We start from the raw sequence: 17,024 nt of genomic DNA, 5'->3' as shown, positions 1-17,024 counted from the left end.
TCAAAAATGCAATGAACCACATCTGGATTCCCAATTGGCCACATGTGGCTCGTAGCTAATGCACTGGACAACACTACCCTAGATGTGGTTTTGCCCCTCACAGCTGAAGACTTCAATTGCTTAGTATTAAGAATGAATAGTTGACATCACTGTTCATCTGCATATATGAACATTTCAAATAATCTTTTTTGGTTATGAAAGCAACATTGGCTCAACTGAGTTCTGAATATAGGCATTTGGGCACTCCCACCAACACACCGCTTGCTCCATTTTAAAACTTGATGAGGGAGGACAGCTTCAATTTTAATTATAGCTATTTTACAAACTGTACAAAACAAAGATCGAAATTTCCCAATTTGTCTCAGCTATTAACCTCAATGAGAAGGAAAATCAGGCACTTGTATTACAGGTACATGTGCGACTGCCCGGTTTGCGCCCTCGCCAAAGTTGAATTTCACCCCCCCTTAAAATATTTCCATGACTCGCAAATATTTTCAATGGCACGGTTATTGAATTGCTGACAGCATAGAAATATCAGGGAAGCAATCTTAAACAATGCAGGATGTGAACTCACATGGGCATTCTGGAGTAATACCTGACCTAACTTTACAGTGGAACAAGGAGAAAATGTGCAGAACATTTCATCAGAAGATTCAATAAATTGAGTAGGCATTGTTGGAAACATTGAAGTGTAAAGAATTAGGTAAGTGTTAAGAAAAGACAAGGAAGTAACTTAGGCATTGTTTGCTTTTTTCTGGTTCCCTTCTAAACTACCCATTATAAAAGTTAGTACTATTCGTGGGTGGATTTTTCTTTACATGCAGCCAGTAAGTAAATCTAGACTGTACCCTTCTCCAAAGGAGGCCAGGCTGGAACCCAATTATTCTCTATTGTGTGGTGAAATCTTTTTCCCATTAACATGAAATGGGCTCAGTGATTAGATTAAGTGCTTTTAATGGGAATCCTGTTCATTAGTACTTAGATTTACTCAAACGCAAAATACTGCGGATGCTGGAAATCTGAAATAAAAACAGAAAATGCTGGGGAAGTTCAGCAAATCAGACAGCGTCTGTGGAGAAAGAAACAGAGTTAATGGGCTTGATGTTACCAGGGCTGCGGGTTCGCGGCGGGGGGGCTATTGGGTGCGTGGGTAACGCGCCGGGCGAAATCAGTCTGCCCCCCGCGCGATCGCAGCCTAATTGGATCCACTTACCTGGTCTTCCGGGTTCCCCACTACTGATCTGCACGGCGGGCGGGCTGCGCATGTGCAGTAAGGTCTGTCAGCTGGAGGAGCTCTATTTAAAGGGGCAGTCCTCCACTGACAGATGCTGCAACAAATAGCAAAAATTACAGCATGGAGCAGCCCAGGGGGAAGGCTGCTCCCAGTTTAATGATGCCTCACTCCAGGTATCATTAGATGGGGTGAGGAGGAGGGGGAGGACAGAGATCTTCCCCCCGGTGGGCGGGAGGAAGCGGCCTGCCTCTGCCACCAGGAAGGCCTGGCTCGAGGTGGCAGAGGAAGTCACCTGCATCACCAACATATCGCCCACCTGCATACAGTGCAGGAGGCGCTCCAATGACCTAAGTAGGTCACCAGAGTGAGTACACTTACTCATTCCCCTACACTCTGTCTGCCACATCACCGCCCCCACCCCACATCTCCTTCTGCACTACCCTGATTTTCGGAGCCCCCCCCCCGCCAGGAACGCACCCGATAGCGGGTGCTAAAATGAAGCCCAATGTTTCAGGTTGATGACCTTTCGTCAGAACTGGAAGATGTTAAAAGAATTAAAGTTTTTGAGCTAGTACAGAGGTACTTAGGTTTACTGATCAGCAAATAGCTTCCATTGAGTCCAAGATTCTCCTTTGTCTTGGGGACGGCAATGCTTAGCTATTTTGCACTCAATGGTGGTCTCGTCTGGTCAGTTCCTATGATTAGATTAAGTGTTTAACAATGTATATAATTTCAAATGAACCAATGGTAGCAATGTAACTGCAAGCCTGTAGTAATGTATAAGAAAGCTTGCCTGTGTTTGTTCAGCAGTATTGTAACCAGGAGCCATTCCTCACTGTCTTGAGGTGGCATCTGATAGAAACGCGCGCTTATGTCATTGACGATACTTTATCCATGTAACCAACACTCTCTACACGGAAGTGAATAAAGGGGAAACCATTGAACTTTGATATCAGACTCACAATTCTTTAAGTATGAAACGAAAATATACAACAGGCATCATGATAAAGAGATTCTACATGGCTTAATGAGAGAATAAGCTGGGTTGAGTGATTGGTCTTTTCATGTTCTAGCCTTTTCATGTTCTCTTATGAACTCCTTAGACTGTTTAATATTTTAAGATCACAGCAATTGTGTGCATAACATACTCAAGAGGTTTGAACATCATTGTAAACCAAGGGTAAAGAATAAGCAACTGTCCTGTTATTCTTACTATGGACTATATGTGGCAGCCTTGAATTCCCAGCACATTTTCTTTTTTAAATAACATATACAGGTTTTTCTCTTTTCTCTTACTGTCCGGTGGATTCCTATTCTTCATGGCCACATTCATGGCTGGTTTGCTATTGGACTCTGTGGCATAGGACAAGAAAGCAGGAATGTTTCACTCGAGGCGATGTTAGAAGAAGGTCAACTGACAGAAGAGAAGGTTTTACTGAGAAACAATGCTTTCTCTTTTACAAAGATGTAACACTCCTGTGTATATTACATTTTCTTTTCAGTTTTAAATCATGTTAATGTGTTTAAATCGCACAAAGGTATAGAGAAGTATTTTAACCGGTAGCAGTATGTATGTTTTTCAATTTCATATAATGTAAGCCTGCATGGGACATAGAAATGGTGTAGATAAAAAGCAGCTGAAGAAAGAATCAAAAAACAGACTCCTTAAATTATGGGATTATGTTTTTGACTAATACTAATATGAACACACCCTTGCTTTTGAATACCCCTAGGAGATGAGCATTCTCATTTCAATTCTTTGCTTGCACTCTATGCCTTAGCAACCCTGTATCTAAGGAGCATTAGACTACAGGAAAGTGTGTCAAATCCATGGGGCTTATACTATTTTGCTATTTGCTTTATTTACTTTAGTTTTCTGGAGTCAGTGTCATGCATCTGCCCTTAATTTCTTTTTAAAGATAATCACTTTGAAACACATTACACCATCTGATTGCAAAGGGATCAGACAGTTGGAAGTCTCATTAACTTACAATAATCAGAGCAGTCTCAAACTAAATGAAACATATCGTCAGTGCAGTCTGCTAAAATCCCAAGGCTGTCAATTAGAAGCTAACATCTGTGACTATTTATTAGAAGCTGATAAATGAAAAATCTAGGTATACATATGGAAATAAATCATGAAACTCAGTACTACTGGAATCATATTTTCATTTGTAAAATATTGCAGAAAAACAATTGCAAACATAGCATCTCATCACATTTCTCACAAAAGGTCCTAAGGAGCTTTCCATACAATGAACTTATCAAGTGGAGTAAATGTTTTTATGTCGACAAATGTAGCAGCCAGTTTGCAAACAGCAAGATCCCATCGTCATTGAATGAATGGCCAGTTAATCTGTTTTTGGTGAAGTTGGTTGAGGAAAGATTGCTGGTCAGAATAGCAGATGCTCTTCTTCAAGTAGTGCTAGGATTCTTTAACATTCACCTAAGCCACTGGAAAAGGTAAAAAGGATCTTTGTAAAAATGTGATATGGACAGACTGTGAAAGGATGCATAACAAGTAAAAAAAAATGCATAAAAATTAAAAAGATTGAGTAATTTACATATCTGGGTAACTGCTATTATGCATACGTCCAAAAACGAATTTACCACCCCAGATAGATCTTCGTGTTTTTAAAAAAAAATTGAGTTCAAAATTACAGTCACTTTGCCTCAGTATTTACCAGGGAGACTAATAAGGTAGATATGGCATTATACAAAATGATCAAAAAAGATATAAAGACATTTAAGATTCAAAGGAGGAAGATAATTGATAAACTAATCAAACTTAGAGAGAATAAAACCTCGGTCAGGATGGATGGCACCGTGCATATTAAAAGAGATAGCAGAGACAATATTACATATATATAAAAATTCATTAGAAAAGGAATAGTGCCAGAGGACTGGTAAACAGCTAATGTGATTCCTATATTTAAAAAGGGAGATTGAACAATCCAGGGAACTATACACAAGTTAGCATAACGTTAGTGGTAGGAAATATAATGAAAACTTGAATCAAAGATATAATAGAAAAACATCTAGAAACCGAAAATATAATAAAGAATAGTCAGCATGGATTTCAAAAGGAAAAGTCTTGCTTGACCAACCTTTTTGAATTCTTTGAAGAAGTAACAGAAAGGGTAGACAAGGGTGATGTAGTAGATGTAATATATTTGGATTTTCAAAAGACCTTCGATAACGTACTGCATAGCAGACTCATGACTAAGGTCAAACCATATGGTGTCAGGGGACAAGAGGCAAAATGGATAGCAAGCTGGCTACAAAACAGAAAACAGAGTAGGGGTTACGGGTAGTTACTCAGACTGGCAAAAGGTGGGAAGGGGTGTTCCACAGGGATCGGTACTGGGACCACTGTTGTTCACAATTTACATTAATGATTTGGACTTGGGAATTGGAAGTACAATTTCAAAATTTGCTGAATTGGGGGGTATAGTTAATATTGAGGAAAACTGTGACAAAATACAAGAAGACATTAATTTTCTCTTGCAGAATGGGCATATAATTGGCAAATGAATTTCAATATGGATAAGTGTGAGGTATTACATTTCGGTAGGAAGAATAAGGAGGCCACATGTTCCTTGGAAAATAAGAGTCTAAATGGGATAGAGGAGCAAAGGGATCTTGGGGTACAGATACACAAATCACTAAAAGTAGCGACGCAGGTTAATAAGGCCATTAAAAAAGCAAACAAAGTACTGGGGTTCATTTCTAGAGGGACAAAATTGAAAAGCAGAGAAGTTATGTTAAACTTATATAGAACCTTGGTTGGACCACACTTGGAGTACTGTGAACAGTTCTGGCTTCAAATTATAAAAATGATATAGAAGCACTGGAGGTGGTGAAAAAAAGATTTACAAGGATGATACCTGAACTGTGAGGTTTAACGATCAGGGAAGATCGAACAAGCTGGGACTATTTTCTCTTGAAAAGAGAAGGCTAAGGGGTGACCTGATAGAGGTCTTTAAGATTATGAAAGGGTTTGATAGGGTAGACGTAGAGAAGATGTTTCCACTTGCGGGGGAAGATGAGAACTAGGGGCCATCAGTATGAGGAACGATACAGAGAAGATTAGCGTGGCCCCTGCGCAAGGATGACATGCAAATTCGTAAAGTGTTCCATAATTTTGACGGGAGTAACTAAGACTCTCTTCGAGGCCTTAGTAGGTGGTCTCGGAGTGTTGCCCTCTGGTTGCTGTAGCTGTGACTCTTTTGTAAGTTCTCGGACACAGTGAGCCATGCCTCCACACGGTCCCGCTGGAAACAACATAACATCATTGGCTGAATGGGCTGCTCAAAGAACTTGCTTAACAGGTGATCTGCGTAGATCCGCAGAGGTAAGCGATTTCTCTCTTGACCTGTCCAGGCAAGAGCCCAGGCGGATGCCCGTTGTGGAACCAAAAGTTGGGGGTAACGACTTGCCCTCAACCAGTGTTTGATTTAGTAAGTCCGGTTACAGTAGTAAGGCAGCTGTAGTCATGCAGCTCTGCTGTTAAATCGCGACCAAACTTGCACTCACTTGGTGAAGTCTTCGTCTTACTGTAACTGTGATTGTCTTGTGTGTTCTCGGTCACAGTGAGTCGTGTTCCGGCCAGCCCCCTTACGACACGTGGCTGTTGCGACTGCTCAAAGAATGCACAAAGGGTGATCTGACAGAGATCACACTCCCTCAGGAGGGGAACCTTCTAAAACAAAAATATGTGAGTTCGCTCACGGCTGGATGGCATTGGTACCTGGCAAAAAACCTCTCCGCCGATTGGTGGCAGCTAACCAAGGCGTAAAATACAAAAGCTGCACCGCTAGACTGACTCCTGCAGTACTAGCATCATAAGCCTCTATCGAGATGGAAGGTGGCAACCTGTCAAGATCTACAAGTGCCCAGCTGTAAACCAAATCACGGAAGACTGGACTGGAACGGACTGTCAGTCAATTCTGAAGACCAGGGGACCGTGAAAGTAGTTCTCAGTCGGTGATGTCTAAGAGAGCTCCACAGAACCTCGAGGATGGCGTTCCAAGAAGAGAGCCGATACACCAATCAATCCCCAGTTCAGTGGGTATGGAAACCAGAATAGAAGCAACCCTGCGGGGGGTTCCCGAAACAAGAGACACTAATATGGTCGTTGAAATGACAAAGTTGATGGGTCAACTAAAGAGCCGCTAATCCGACTCTCTGTAAATACGTTACATGTTAAATCCGTTATTGTTATGTTATACTACATTGTCTGGTGTGTGATAATTAGTAATAAAGCGCAACCATCAGATGATGATCATGGGTAATCGGCAAGCAAGGCTGCAAACCTAACGACACTAGTTCAGTCGCATCTCTCTGTTATGGTGGATTCCATGCCTGGTGAACCTGACGGTAATGTCTGTTTTCCCAATCACAGATCAACCCCTCCTGCAATTCATAGCAGCCGGCCCAACTTGGCTGTGGTGAAGCTGGGTATTGCAATGTGGACGAGCCATGTAAAACCTCGAAATAGGCACTCATTCAATGGACACTATCCATGAGTGTATCAAAAACAGTCACTAATAAATCCAATAGAGAATTTGGGAGAAACATCTTTACCCAGAGAGTGATTAGAATGTGGAACTCGCTACTATAAGAAGTAGTTGAGGCGAATAGCTTAAATGAATTTAAGATAAGCATGAGGGAGAAAGAAACAGAAGGTTATGCTGATAGGGTTAGATGAAGAGGGGTGGGAGGTGGTTCATGTGGAGTATAAGCACTGGCATGGACCAGTTGGGCTGAATGGCCTGTTTCTATGCTGCGCATGCGATGTAATTCGATGTAAAAATTCCAGTCAATGCTTAAAACAAAGGAGCAATTGCTTACTTGATGGCTTAGTGGGTAAGTTGACAGCAGAATTTAGACCAGCATCAATCAATCTGCTTGGTTAAATGAAAAAAACACCAGGCTTCCTAATGCCTGTTGCTGTCCAGTGACCCTGCTGCATGAATGGATCTGATTTGAATGCGATACCTCCCATAGTCCAATAACCAGCCAATACGAGACACACAAACACACTCATACACAAAGAACGGTCAACTTGGGCAAGATAACAGGGACACCTGCTGCTATCTACATAATTGTAGAGCTACGCCCCTCACAAATCATTGGCTTCAGAACAGGAGGAAAGGAAATGGGAGAAAAATTGAACATAAAAATGAGCAAAGAAGAAAGGTAACAGAACTACTCAGTCCTAAAAAGGGTGTACATTTATTCACAGTTTATAAATAAATACACTGAATGTGAAATGTGTATATCTGGACATGTTACAAGTAGTTATTTTGTCATTTTCTTTTTGACTGAAAGCAGTACATGAACAGGTCTTCAGTATAGCTCAGTAGGTTCCTGTTAAATTCATGTCAGTCAAGCAGTTACACTTCAATACTGTCAATCCAATGGAATCCCTCTGGAGCAAGTTCCAGCATTCTTATGGTCATGATTGGTTTGTTTTTCTGACTGACCAGGATCCATGGGGTCAATTTTAACCTAAACCGCCTGTTGGGAAACTGACGACATCTGATACAATGCAGATTTTACACCCGCCCGACTTTACTCTCCATTACGGTCAATAGAGAGTAATATTGGGCAGGCTGTAAAACCAGCATTCCACCCGATCCCATGGGATTCCCGCCCAGCGAGTTAGGTTAAAATTATCCCCCCATGTCTTCTTTAAAAATTCAGTCCCAAAGTAGCAAAAAACTCAACAAGGATTGAGTTTTATGAAAAAAAAATCAACTCAATGTTGGTTGAATATAGTTCAACAAACACTCATAACATTTCAAAGTAATGGGGCTGGCCCACAGGGATCCCCTCAACTGACATCATTATGACCACTAGGCCTTTAATTAATAAATGATATCTTCAGGGTTTTAGGGAGGAGCTCCTCTCATTAAATGAGTTCAAACCCCAGATCATTTTAAATGTTTCAAACTTTATGTCCAACACATTCAGTCTTGTAACTTCACTGGCTATTTGTTGGCCATTGGAATGTATGGGAATGGAAGCAACAACAGTTGGTCTTTTAAATCAGAATTTAAAATGTTGTTTTGGAGTGATAATTTCTTAAAAAGACTCCAGTATGTAGTCTAAAATATTTCTATACCAATTACAGATTGTGCTTCAATATCTTTAGACTCCCCCAGTGACTCATAGGTCAAGTCACCGTCTCTGAGTTACATCAGAAGAGCCCCCAGTCATGTTGCATTAGCTGTTCTCAACCAGCGTAACAGCGGGGGCACTACAGTTAGCCACAGCCACCCTGGGTCAGGAAAAGATGGGGGGAGGAAGGAGAGGGAGGAGGAAACAGACAAAAAATCAACAAGAGGTTTGGTTCTTGATCAATATCCAATGAACTCTACTGGAAATACATGTATAATCATGGGAATACTCAGCTTCGAAACATGGGATTACTGAGGATGTGATTTCCTTCGTGGGCCATTAGTTCCTAAAGAAAACAGACATTCTCCTGTTTCTACAAAAAGAAGAATTTCACATTCCTTAATTTTACCTCAGCACAATAAAATAAGATGTCAAACTGCCTCACAAGATTTCTTTACTTTTGCCATCACAAAAATCCAACAACTCTTATTGCTATAAAATAAAGACATTCCAGATTAACATCATGCTGAAGAACAAGCAAAACAGATCAGCACTTCATGCCAATCCTTAAAGTGTTCCTGTCACTGGGAGTCACAGTAACAAGAGAATTGACGGCAGGTGAATTTAGGAGCAATGCGCTCAATCATCAGTAAACTGACATCAAGTCTACTCTGTTTCATTGCGCACCCTCACTTTCCGAAAGGCATTGAAGCAACATGAGATTTTCAGGTATAAGATAATGTTTATTGGGCCTTTCTCTGGAATCACATATAGAGAGGAGGGGTCGTAAAATGGTCTACAATCAATTCAAACTTCTTCCTGATTAGGAACAAAGCTTCATGATTTATCTATAGTTATGCAGGTGGTTTATGTTAATTGGGTGTATCACTGCTAAAATGCCTCTGAAGTGGAATTCTTGGCAGCATGTCATGATTGGAAAAATAATTAAAATATCATATCTAATAGTCAGTGTCCTGCATTAAAAATCATTTACCTGCTCTATTCTCTCCACAATAGAGTGACACACACACAAATTTGCATTAATACTGCGCCTTTCATGTCCTCAGGATGTCCCAAAGGACTTCACAGCCAATGAAGTATTTTTGAAATGTAGTAACTGCTGCAACGTAAGCAAATGTTGTGGCCAATTTGCACATAGCAAGGTCCCACAAGCAGCAGTGAGATAAATGACCAGATGTTCGGTTTTTAGTGATGTTGGTTAGAACCATAGAACCATAGAAAAGATATAGCACAGAAGGGGGCCATTTGGCCAATCGTGTCCACGCCAGCTCAAAGAACAACCAGGTGCCCATTCTAATCCCACCTTCCAGTACTTGGTCCGTAGCCCTGCAGCTTACAGCACTTTAGGTGCAGGTCCAGGTACTTTTTAAAAGAATTGAGGGTTCCTGCCTCTACTACCAATTCGGGCAGCGAATTCCATACACCCACCACCCTCTGGGTAAAAAAGTTTTTCCTCATGTCCCCTCTAATCCTTCCGCCAATCAGCTTAAATCTATGTCCTCTAGTTCTTGAACTCTCCGCTAGGGGAAACAGGTACTTCCTGTCGACTCTATCTGGGCCCCTCATAATTTTGTACACCTCAATCAAGTCACCCCTTCGCCTCCTCTGCACCAAGGAAAACAACCCCAGCCTATCCAATCTCTCCTCGTAGCTGCAATTTTCAAGCCCTGACAACATTCTTGTAAATCTTCTCTGCACTCTCTCCAGAGCAATTACGTACCTCCTATAATGTGGTGACCAGAACTGCGCACAATACTCCAGCTGTGGCCTTACCAGCGTTTTATATAGTTCCATCATCACATCCCGGCTTTTGTATTCTATACCTCGGCTAATAACAGAGAGCATTCCGTATGCCTTCTTCACAACCTTACCTACTTGTACTGCCACCTTCAGGGACCTGTGCACATGTACTCCAAGGTCTCTCACTTCCTCTACCTCTCTCAATATATTCCCGTTTACTGCGTACTCCCTTTTACTGTTTGCCCTCCCAAAGTGCATTACCTCACACTTCTCTGAGTTGAACTCCATTTGCCACTTTTCCGCCCACTCCATCAACCCATTGATATCTTCTTGGAGTCTACAGCTATCCTCTTCACTATCAACTACACGGCCAATTTTTATGTTGTCTGCAAATTTGCCAATCATGCCCCTACATTCAAGTCCAAATCATCAATATATACCACAAACAGCAAGGGACCCAACACTGAGCCCTGTGGCACACCACTGGAAACGGATTTCCATTCACAAAGACATCCATTGACTATTACCCTTTGATTCCTGTTACTGAGTCAATTTTGGATCCAATTCGCCACATTTCCCTGTATCCCATGGGCTTTTACCTTTCTGACCAGTCCGTCATGTGCGACCTTGTCAAATGCCTTACTAAAATCCATGTAGTCAACATCCACTGCACTACCCTCATCAATCCTCCTTGTCACTTCCTCAAAGAATTCAATCAGATTTGTAAGGCATGATCTTCCCTGAACAAATCCATGCTGACTATCCCTGATTAAACCATGCCTTTCCAAGTGACAGTTTATCCTATCTCTCAGTATTGATTCTAATAGTTTGCCCACAACCGAGGTAAGACTGACCAGCCTATAATTGTTCGGCCTTTCCCGCGTATCCTTTTTTCCCTTTTAAAATAATGGCACTACGTTTGCAGTCTTCCAGTCCTCCGGTACCTCCCCTGTATCTCGTGAGGATTGGAAAATGATCCTCATAGTATCCACTATTTCCTCCCTGGCTTCCTTCAATAGCCTAGGAAACAACCCATCCAGCCCTGGTGACTTATCAACTTTCAAGGATTCCAGTCCCTCTAGTACTTCCTCTCTCGTTATGTTTACCTTATCCAATATTTCACACCTCTTCTCTAACTACTAAGTCCTGATCATCCCTTTCCTTTGTGAATACGGAGACAAAATATTCATTTAAAACCCTACCTGCTTCTACACACAAGTTACTCTTATCATCCCTGATGGGTCCCACCTTTTCCTTAGCTATCCTCTTGTTCTTAATGTACTGATAAAACATCTTTGGGTTTTCTTTAATCTTACTAGCTAATATTTTTTCATGCCCTCTCTTTGCTTTCCTTATTTCCTTTTTTACGTCATCCTTGTACTTTCTATACTCCTCTAGGCTTTCTGCAGTATTTAGTTTTCTGTGACAGTCATAATTTTTCTTTTTCTGCTTTATCATGTCCCGTGTACTTCTAGACAACCAGGGGGCTCTAAATTTGGCAGTGCCACCCTTTTCTTTGAGGGAACGTGTCTGCATTGTACCCATAGAATTTCACTTTTTAGTGCTTCCCACTGGCTTGCCACTGATTTCTCTTCAAGTAGTTGTGTCCAGTCCACTTCTGCCAAATCACCTCTTAGTTCTGTAAAATTTGCCTTCCCCCAATTTAAAACATTTACTCCTGATTTAACTCTGTCCTTTTCCATAATAATGTTAAAACTAGCTGAATTGTGGTCACCATCCCCAATATGGTCACCCACTGTCACTTCACCCACTTGCCCATCTTCATTTCCCAGGACTAAATCTAGAATTGCATCCCCTCTTGTTGGGCTTGTCACGTACTCTGCCCTCTGTGCCCCTCACACTGTTTGAATCCCAGTTGATGTTAGGGTAGTTGAAGTCCCCTACTATTATTGCCCTCTTATTTTTGCACTCAGAAATTTGCCTACATATTTGTTCTTCTATGCGTTGGCCAGGACAACAGGAGAACTCCCCTGTTCTTCTTCGAATTGTGTCATGGAATCTTTTATGTTCATTTGAGAGGGCAGAAAGGGTCTCAATCTAATGTCTCATCCGAAAGGTAAATGAAAATAGAAGAAACCACAAAATGGGAGAAGGCCATTCGGCCCATTGTTTTTATAGTAGCATGTACAACTACAGTGCCATGGTCTTCACTTAACTCAATCCAAAAACCAGGTATAACTTTCAAAAATACTGAAGAATGAGCTGCAAATTTGAAATTAAAAAGTACAACATAAAATGATGGAATTGCACAGCACGTTGGTCAGCATCTGAAAGAGAAAGATAAGTTAATGCTTTTAGACGGTGGAGGGAAAATCAGGGACTGTTGATTAGTTCTGATGGAGGATTATCCTCAAAACATTAGCATGCCCTGTTCACTTTCAGATGCCAGCCCGTTGTGTATTTCCAACATTTGCCATTTTATTTAGACAAATCCTGCCGTGAGAATGACAAGAATGAAATTTGTAGTAATATTTATACGTGCTTCCAAGGCTGCTTAGTTGCAAAGCTGAAGCAAAAACCAGTTTACAATGAACAATTAATAACCTATCATAGAGACTCTATGGGGTCAATTTTAAAATTAAATTGAGGGTGCGTTGGGGCTGGGGGGGCTTCCGAAAATTGCTGAAATCCCAAGTGCGTTCGGAACCCGGCTCCAACCCGTAGATTTCCGGGTTCCCCGTTGACGCGTCTGGATGCGTGCGTGCCTCCCGAATGTGGAAGTCCCACTGGCAATTAAAGCCGGCGGGATGATAGTTAAGACATTTATTTAGATACTTGAAGTGCTTAATTTACTTAATTTTGTCCAGATGAAGGTAGGGTCTGCTGTTTAAACTTCCTCAGCGTGTTTCCCGTGCTGTGGGAAACACTCCATGCTCTGCCAGATGTGTTTCAGCCAGCAGTCAGCTGGACATTCAAATGCTTGTTTGACAGATGGGGAGAAAAGGTGAGTTTTTGCAGCAGGGCACTCTGTTCTTTCACACAAACTTTTGGCTGCAAGTTATTTGTGTTTTCACTGAAAATTCTTACTTTCCACTCACAATTCTTCTGTTTACACATGTTTAACAACTTTTCAGACCCCCTCAGCTCACACCATCAGGATGGGGGGGGCGCCATGGCTGCATTCACCACTACATCCGAGGACGAGCAACATCACCAGCCTCGCCAGGCAGGACGTGCACTTCCGCCACTTGCAGCTCCACAACATAGTGCTGCACCACAGGCACCTGCACAAGAACACAGAGGGCAACAACAGAGAGGGGTGCCGCTTGAGGAGGCCTCATCCACATCTGCAACTCACATGGAGGAGGAGGAGGAGGAAGAGGAGGAGGAACCCATGGGCAGAGCAGCGGCTCACATGGCTGCTCGTGAGGCCAGGAAGTCACTGATATATGAACGGTTCTCCTAACATCAGAAAGTGTGAAGAGTCCAGTCCTCACACCACCAGATAGAGCAGCGGCCACACCAGGCTGCCCACCCCTCCCTGTACAAAACAGTCCTGCAACTACACATACACCCACTGTAAAGTGACCCGATGGGTGGTATCAAGTGTCGCCATTCGTGGTGAACCTCATGAAAGGGCCCGATCACAAAAGCCAGTCAAGAATGGGCAAGATGAGGCAGCAGTGGTGACAATCATAAAATTTAACCTCACTTTAACAAAAACTAAATATAAATGAAAAACATGACAGTCTGTCAAACACCCTTGTGCGTACCTTTCGTGCTCACAAAACCTTTGCCTTTCTCTTCCAACTACTTCTATGTGGTGCATCCCCTGTGGCTGCAGCAGAGGGAGTGGCAGTTTGCCCTTGTTCATGCCCTGACCAATTAGATGCTTTGGGTCTACGCCCTTGGGTTTTGGAGCCCATGAGGGCCCCACCAAAAACTGCTCCATCTGCACCTGTGCAGGGGCTGACTCGGCTACCTGCAGAGGAGACATCATTGCAGGTACTGGTTGAGAGGGGAGCAATGGGTGAGACGTGGGAGCACTTTGAGTGGCGTCCCCACTTCCATGTCCACTTTTTCCATCATCCCTCTCCTGGACCAGGCCCACATCACTCCTACCACCCTGCTGGAGAACAATTTGGAGGACACGTATGATGCCTTGGAAGCCCAGTTGTAAAGTTTCAGGCGGCAGAATGTTGCTCACCCTGAGTCCGAATGGCCATTGTCAGGGCCTGAATGGACTCATTTGTGAGCCGTGCTTGATGCTCAACTGAGGCTAGCCTTCTCTCCATTGCAGACATTCCTGCACTTACACGTGACACTATCTCAGAGAGTTGCTCACGTCCCTGTGACAGTATCTCAGAGATTCCCTCCCGCACCTGTGCCACCATTCCACTCATGCAGGAGTTGAACTCCTCCATCAACTGTGCTATTGTGGAGAGTGCCCGTGGAACCTGTTCCAGTACCTCGCAAATGTGCTGCTGTCCCTCGCTCATTCTCCTTTTAAAGGTTGGTCCCCGGGGTTCAGCATCTGCATCCAGGTCCTGTTTCTTAATCTTGTTCCTAACTCCTTAAAATCTGCCTGCAGGAACTCTTCCCTCTTTCTACCATGTCGTTGTTACCAATATGGACCAGGACCTCTGGCTGTTCACCCTCCCCCCGCAGAATGTTCTGCAGCCGCTCAGTGACATCCTTGACCCTGTCACCAGGGAGGCAGCATACCATCCTGGAATCATGTCTGCGGCCGTAAAAACGCCTGTCTGCTCCCCTAACTATAGAATCCCCTCTCACTATTGCTCTCCTGAACTTTCTCCCTTCCCCCCCCCCCCCCCCCCGTACAGCTGAGCCATCCATGGTGCTGCGGACTTGGCTCTGGCTGCACTCCGCGGAGGAACCCTCTCCCTCACCAGTATTCAGAACTGAATACTGGTTAGAGAGTGAGATGCACTCAGGGGACTCCTGCACCACCTGCCTTGTCCTCCTTGTCTGTCTGGCAGTCACCCAGTCCCTCTCTGCCCGCACTCTCTTAAGCTGCGGCGTGACCACCTCCTGAAGTGTAAAGTGGGCGGTAATGATAGGAAGATGTTGTACCTCTTACTTCCCGATATTACCACCATAGCAACGTTGGACACAAGGGGCACCGGCATATTATTGCCATCGAGCACTACAATGACAATCAGGAAAACATTTACATTTTAAAAGGGCTGAATTATACTCCAGGACCCCATAGAATTGTGATTTTTTTTTCTAAATTTGGACTCCTTTTTCAGCTGCGCCAATGGCAACCAGTCTGCTTCTGTTACCAAAGCCTTGCAGTGGTCATTTTCCTCCCCCACCCCTGGAATCCCACCAGGAGCACAACAAAAATATCTAAATTTGCATTATCTTGGAAAATTCAGTAGGGATTAGCAACAGTCAGGCAGAAGCCCCACCAGACCAGTTTCCCCCAGGATTCCACCAAAGCACAAAATCTCACCTTGAAAATCCATTCAAATAATTACAATAAGCCCATAAATAAATGGTTGAGAGAGAGCTTGGTAACCGTTTCTTTAAATTCCTTAAGTTTCACCTAACAGCACACATCATTCTCTGCACAGAGGCAAGCACATAACTTACCACCCAAGCTGCTGCAAGTATTTATATCAAATTAGCAGCAGGGTGGTGGAACTGCGCTAAACTACAATTCATCTGTTCAATGAAATATACTTTTCCTCTTTTAAAAAAAATTATTTGTGATTTAAAATGCAATCAACCATAATGCTACATTTTACCCATTACGACCATGTATTAGGGTGAAATTACACTAAAATGAGCGATTTACTTTTTTGTGGAAATCTATCTGTGAACACCCACCTTCCCCACACAAAGGCCACACACCTTCCTCAGATTACAAGACAGACTACAGGCCCCGTTTTCAGTTCTACAGTGTAACTGGCCACAGGAGATAGCCTTCCTCTCTGCTTCTGGTGAAGTACTTGGATTTTGCTCTTTCTTCCTGTTGCATGGTTTGTTTGAGGAAATGCAGGCACAATCGCAGATCCTTCTGTCCTGACGTGAAACAGGATATAGAAGCAACATGCTGCACTGCTATGACACTCCTGGAAGTTAACTAGTCAGGTGAAGAGACCCAGACTAGGCAGGTAAAGAGATCTAGACAATGGTTTCAAAATGCCATTAAATTTGTTACAACAGTGTGTGGCTTGTAGAACAATTGATGGTTATTTCTGAATGTCTCAAAATGAAGACACAAAAATGGTAGATCTACCAGAGATTGCAGCAAATACGCAAGGGATGCAGGCTTGTTGTTTGCTCATAGACTCAGGTGCAGTTCAGCTGTGACAGGCTCGCATCTCAAGTGTTTTCAGCTCTTCCTTCTTTATTAACGATTTTCATTCCTGACAGCTACTGCAGATCGAAAATTAATGGTGATGCTGGGTTGGCAAGTTTAAACTGACACACCACCACATCTTTATAGGGAAGGCTTAACATTCTCTTTGCAAACTGCTGTTGTTCTTCTGAGTCGATGTGCCGATTCCTGTTCACTTAAACAACTCTTCTGTATCAATTCAAACTATGCGGAGGTAACAGACACTGAAGCAAATCATGGGGAATTATCACAGTTGAAATGTCCTGATTACAGTAACTCCAGGTTCTTGATTCCAATACACATTGTTTTTGCCTTTTCAAAAAAGCAATATACAAGGCAAGGTTATATTTTGAATAGAGTTTCCTTCAGATACCTATGAGACTTTTTTTGCCATAACCTTGTTTCCTGCACTCGGGAAAGCCATTCATAACTTGTGTTAAGGCTTCATGTCAAAGTGCTTCTGAGCCGGCACATGATATCTGCATCCTTATCACGTTTATAACCAATTGCATTGCCCATAAAGTGTCTTTTATTTTCACCAATAAAATAAAATCTGCACTATTAAAAATAGTG

At 42.7% G+C, this 17,024-nt stretch overlaps 1 protein-coding gene and 1 pseudogene across 3 annotated transcripts in view; one reads left to right on the top strand and one right to left on the bottom strand.

Moving 5' to 3' along the window:
* The window catches only part of clstn2a (calsyntenin 2a), a 395,978-nt gene that overhangs the window by 98,332 nt on the left and 280,622 nt on the right, over positions 1–17,024 (bottom strand). The window lies entirely within an intron of this gene.
* Positions 5,301–5,380, top strand: LOC137331764 (U6 spliceosomal RNA; annotated as a pseudogene).

The sequence above is a fragment of the Heptranchias perlo genome, chromosome 13, assembly GCF_035084215.1.
Source record: "Heptranchias perlo isolate sHepPer1 chromosome 13, sHepPer1.hap1, whole genome shotgun sequence".
Classification (NCBI taxonomy): Eukaryota; Metazoa; Chordata; class Chondrichthyes; order Hexanchiformes; family Hexanchidae; genus Heptranchias; species Heptranchias perlo.
The sequence above is the reverse complement of the archived record's forward strand: the minus strand, read 5'-3'. Positions and strand labels throughout refer to the sequence as shown.